The sequence below is a fragment of the Nelumbo nucifera genome, chromosome 1, assembly GCF_055504915.1.
Source record: "Nelumbo nucifera cultivar China Antique chromosome 1, China Antique-T2T, whole genome shotgun sequence".
Taxonomy (NCBI): Eukaryota; Viridiplantae; Streptophyta; class Magnoliopsida; order Proteales; family Nelumbonaceae; genus Nelumbo; species Nelumbo nucifera.
Window position 1 is genome coordinate 166,374,142 of NC_142649.1, and position 5,608 is coordinate 166,379,749.

A 5,608-nucleotide genomic window follows, 5' to 3' on the forward strand; every position below is an offset into this window, starting at 1 on the left:
ACACGTAACATTAATGTGGCCCGAAGGAAGTAAACACAAAAATAGCTACGTGGCATCGTTCACCAACTCAACCATCACCCGATATTATTAAAAATAAAAAGCACCTTGTAAATTCATAGTGGCGATGTGATTGGTTCAAGAAAACTTGCTTTCCATGCTCACGATACCGCGTATTAGTAATGGCGGTGGTTGGACAATATTTCAGTTTCAGACTGCGCAAGGCAAAGAAATTTCTTGTCGTCTCCTCTCATGGGAGAGTTATCCAGATCTCTTCTCAACGATGACGTTACAGTCCAAATCACCGATCACCTGCCAACAAAATACATTCCAACTACCTGCCAGGTAGGAGATTAGAACGTGTCTCCACTGTACAGGAGTTGTGTCCCATAGGTAGAGTGAATAGCTTTGGTGTTGGAACTTGGAAGTAGATCCGAGCACAAAATTAGAGGTGTAAATCGGGCCGTGCCGCTAGCGGCTTGGCACGATAGTCCACGAGTCATATCAGGCCCAGCATGATCATGCAGGTCATGCTGGGCTTGGGGTTTTAGGTCTACGGGCCGGCATGACATGGTATGATCGAGTGGGTCGTGCTGCTCATGGCACAGTCTGGCACGGCCCATATATATCACTTGTATATATTTTATATATTTATATAATATTATATAAATTATAATTATATAATAATATATAGTATATAATATATTAATAAATAATTAATTTTTTCATTTTATTATATTAATATATTTAATTATTATATATAAGCAATTGTATATACACAGTTTATATAAAATTAAAATTTTAAGTTTTTTATCAATTTCTTTTAAATAAATAGCTTTGACGTGATACACGACCGACTTATTTCAAGGCTCAGCCAACGGGCCAGTCTGGCCCGTGGCATGGCACAGGCTCACACGGGCCCAGGCCATGAACCATGCGGAGCGGACCCTAAAATTTTTCATCGGAAAGACCGGCACAGCCCGCAGGCCAACACGGAACGGCACGGGCCGCCCACGGTGCCGACACAGCACGGCCCATTTACACCTCTACGCTGGATGAGGGGAAGGACCGAAGGACCGCGTTTATGTGTCGGAAATTGCTGTCAGCGAGAGAATGAGTTGTTGAGCGAAGAAACATGCTTCCTCCAATCTTCCTGGCCGCGTGTCAGGCTTACTCGACCTGTCAACTGTCATGATTGGCCCTGTATTACATGTTATCATCGCAGTTTCTCTAATCAACAACAATACTTCACAACAATTTAACATATCAAATGAGCAAGGTGCAAACCAGCTGTGGAATGGGGATGGGCTACCTATACAAGGGTTTGACTATGACATTGAAAAGATACGATATCTAAAAAACTTCGGACTCAAAATTTATGAATAGGTGTGTAAAAGACTAAACACTAATTCACCGATTTTATCCGGTAGCGGGATCCTGTCAACAAAACACGTTCCATCCCTACCAATACATTAGACACTGCACATATCACTATGAAATTAGAATTATAGGGGAAAGTCGAGAGAAAGTTCTCGACAGATCTTGTGAATTTTCTTTTCGACCACTTGGTCGGACTTGTGAACTCGCAGAAGCCGGAACCGGAAGGCGGTCGTGTTCTTGTATAAGAGGCAAGGCAAACATTCGCATTCTCCATTCAGTCCTTTTTTTTCAGTATAATATCCCATTCAATCCTTCAACTTTTAATTTGTCACCTCCCTTTCCCTGTCCAGTTCCCTCCCTATAATTTCTGGTTTTCCCCAAACACTTGTGGTTCTTGCTTTCCATCAGCTCATTTTTTATTTTTCACAAAAGAAAGCGTAATGTGTGATTACCGCCCATTGTACAATGGGGTCTTCCTCCAGCACGGGAACACGACGTTTAGCCAGTCCCAGAAAAAATGGCGAGTGGCTTTCCTTGCTATCTGTTCTTGCCGGGCTATGGTCTCCCTTACTAAAGACATCATAACGGCGAAGAACAGGGATGGCATCCTCAATGGGCTCATTCGTTCTCTTTCCTACACCACTGTAGATATCAAACCCAATACAGATTTCAGTCTTGATATCCAAACAGCAGATGATTTCGATGATGTCTTCTCCAATGTCGATAAAGAAGGTCTCATCCAGATTGTAAAGAACAAGGACTTGGACCGGCTGAAACAGTTCGGAGGAGTCGAATCAGTTGCTGATTTTCTCCAGACCGATGCAAAGAATGGAATCCACGGCAATGCCGAAGATGTCAGTCACCGCCATAAAGTATTCGGTTCCAATACATACCACGGGCCACCCACAAAAGGTCTGTTTCATTTTGTTATGGAAGCTTTTAAAGATACCACCATTCTCATTCTCCTAGTTTGTGCCTCCCTATCTCTTGGCTTCGGCATCAAAGAAGATGGGCTCAAAGATGGATGGTATGACGGTGGGAGTATCTTCGTCGCCGTCTTTCTGGTTGTGGTCGTGTCTGCTGTCAGTAATTTCAGGCAGTCAAGACAATTTGACAAACTATCTGGCATCAGCAACAACATTCTTGTTGATGTTGTGAGAGATGGAAGGCGGAAGAAGATCTCCATCTTCGACGTGGTAGTTGGAGATGTAGTTTGTTTGAACATTGGTGATCAAATCCCGGCAGACGGATTGGTGTTGGACGGCCATTCCTTACAAGTAGATGAATCGAGCATGACTGGTGAGAGTGATCATGTGGAAGTTGATACCACTAGGAACCCCTTCTTGCCCTCTGGTACCAAAATAGCAGATGGGTATGGTCGGATGCTCATCACATCCGTTGGGATGAACACAACATGGGGTGAGATGATGAGCTCCATTAACCATGATTCCAGTGAACGTACTCCATTGCAAGCGCGGCTTGACAAACTAACCTCAGCCATAGGGAAGGCTGGTTCGGCAGTCGCTTTCCTCGTGCTTGTTGTGTTGTTGGTTCGCTACTTCACGGGAAATACAGAAGATGAAAATGGAAATCAGGAGTTCAACGGTAGCAAGACAAAGTTCAACGACATAATGAATGAGGTAGTGCGCATTGTCTCCGATGCTGTTACCATTGTTGTGGTGGCAATCCCAGAAGGCTTGCCTTTAGCCGTTACACTCACCCTTGCTTATTCCATGAAGAGAATGATGGCTGATCAGGCAATGGTTCGGAAACTCTCTGCCTGTGAAACAATGGGCGCAGCGACCACCATCTGCACTGATAAAACAGGTACGCTCACCATGAATCAAATGAAGGTTACCCAATTTTGGCTTGGTCAAAAAACCATTAAGAGTGATGTCTTATCTACACTCTTTCCAACTGTTGTTGAATTGCTTCACCAAGGTGTTGGTTTGAACACAACTGGTAGTGTTTACAAACCCACTACAGGAACAATGCCTGAGGTCTCCGGTAGTCCCACTGAGAAAGCTATCCTTTCATGGGCTGTCTCGGAATTGGGCATGGATATGGAGGATTTGAAGGAGAGATGTACTCTTCTTCATGTTGAAGCCTTCAATTCAGAGAAGAAACGAAGTGGGATCTCAATGATGAAGAAACATGAGAGGATGGTTCATGTGCATTGGAAGGGGGCTGCCGAAATCATACTAGCAATGTGTTCCGATTACTACAACAGTACAGGAACTAAGAAACCCATGGATGATGATGCTAGGATGAAAATCAAGCAAACAATTCAAGACATGGCGGACAATAGCCTCCGATGCATTGCTTTTGCCCACAAACAGATCCCTGAAGAAATGTATGGATACAACAAAGATGAGAAGGCAAAGCAATGCCTTGAAGAAGATGCCCTGACCTTGTTAGGGCTAGTGGGCATAAAGGATCCTTGTCGACCAGGTGTCAAGAAGGCTGTACAAGTTTGTAGAAAAGCTGGAGTGGACATCAAAATGATCACTGGGGACAATGTTTTCACTGCAAGAGCAATAGCCATTGAATGTGGAATACTACAACCTGGCCAAGGCATAAATGATGGAGTAGTCGTGGAAGGTGTTGAATTTCGAAACTACACACCAGAAGAAAGGATGGGGAAGGTTGAAAGGATCCGTGTGATGGCAAGATCTTCTCCCATGGACAAGCTGTTAATGGTGCAATGCTTAAAACAGAAAGGCCACGTGGTTGCAGTCACTGGAGATGGGACAAATGATGCACCAGCTCTAAAAGAAGCTGATATCGGACTTTCAATGGGGATTCAAGGCACTGAAGTGGCTAAGGAGAGCTCAGATATCGTCATTTTGGATGATAACTTTGCTTCTGTGGCTACAGTTTTGAGGTGGGGAAGATGTGTTTATAACAACATCCAAAAGTTTATTCAATTCCAGCTTACCGTGAATGTTGCAGCTTTGGCGATTAACTTCGTGGCAGCAATTTCTGCCGGTGATGTCCCATTGTCAGCGGTGCAATTGTTGTGGGTGAACCTGATCATGGACACTCTGGGGGCCCTGGCTCTAGCAACAGAGAGACCCACTGATGAGCTTATGGAGAAGCGACCTGTTGGTCGAACTGAACCACTCATAACCAATGTTATGTGGAGGAACCTCATGGCTCAAGCTATATATCAGATCACAGTCCTCCTAACCCTACAGTTCAATGGTGAGTCCATATTTGGAGTAAGTGAAAGAGTTAATGACACAGTCATCTTCAATACCTTCGTTCTGTGCCAAGTCTTCAATGAGTTCAACGCAAGGAAGTTGGAGAAGAGGAATGTCTTCAAAGGGATACACAAGAATAGGTTGTTTTTAGGGATCGTAGGGATAACCATTGCTCTTCAGATAGTAATGGTGGAGTTTTTAAAGAAGTTTGCAGATACAGAGCGGTTGAATTGGGGGCAATGGGGGGTATGCATTGGATTAGCTGCCATGTCTTGGCCAATTGGTTGGATTGTCAAGTGCATACCGGTTTCAAATAAGCCCTTCCTTACTCTTCCCAAGTCCTTAGTCTTCAAACAGCAGAAATAGTGGATCACTTGCCCTGTTCATTCGTTATATTCTTTATTATTATTTGTATACCGGTGACCAGTGATATTACCTTGTAGTTTGTAGTTTCTACCATATTTTTTTATTAATATTCTTTTTTAATTTTTCATTTTTTTTAAATTCTTGTACGTAATCTGTTGATGACATCTACTAAAATATACTGTAATACTGATGAAAATATTTGAAACCATTTACGAGAGGCTTGTTCTAGAGAATAGAGATGTTTTTGTTTACCAATAGCCTCTTAACCGGGAATGGCAATTGGGTGGGTTGGGTTGGATGCTGGTTACCTACCCACCAAGCCCATATCGGTCAAATCCCGCTGCCAATGGGCTACCCCCTGTTGCGTAGCCCATGAAGCAAAAAAAAAAGAAAAAAATATTGGTCTATTCTAAGTTTCTAACCCAATCCACTTACCCATTCAAAATAAAAGGCCCTCTCATGCCCTACCTGGCTGGCCATGTCACCCACAATTTTATTGAGTTATTATTATGAGCGAGAGAGATGAGTTGGACCTGCTATGTTATAACATCATTCAATATTTAAATTGATACAGTGAGTGACTCAACCCATCTCCAACCGGATATGCCAAATGGGTGCATTTCATTTGGCTACTTGGTTTTTACCTCTGTGCGTAGATGGAT

General features: G+C 43.2%; 1 pseudogene across 1 annotated transcript; it reads left to right on the forward strand.

The window, feature by feature from the left end:
* The first annotated feature begins 1,309 nt into the window (after positions 1-1,309).
* Positions 1,310-5,154, forward strand: LOC104613250 (calcium-transporting ATPase 12, plasma membrane-type pseudogene; annotated as a pseudogene). The gene has a single exon (XR_016080567.1). The product of XR_016080567.1 is annotated as a calcium-transporting ATPase 12, plasma membrane-type pseudogene (transcript).
* Positions 5,155-5,608: the final 454 nt, after the last annotated feature.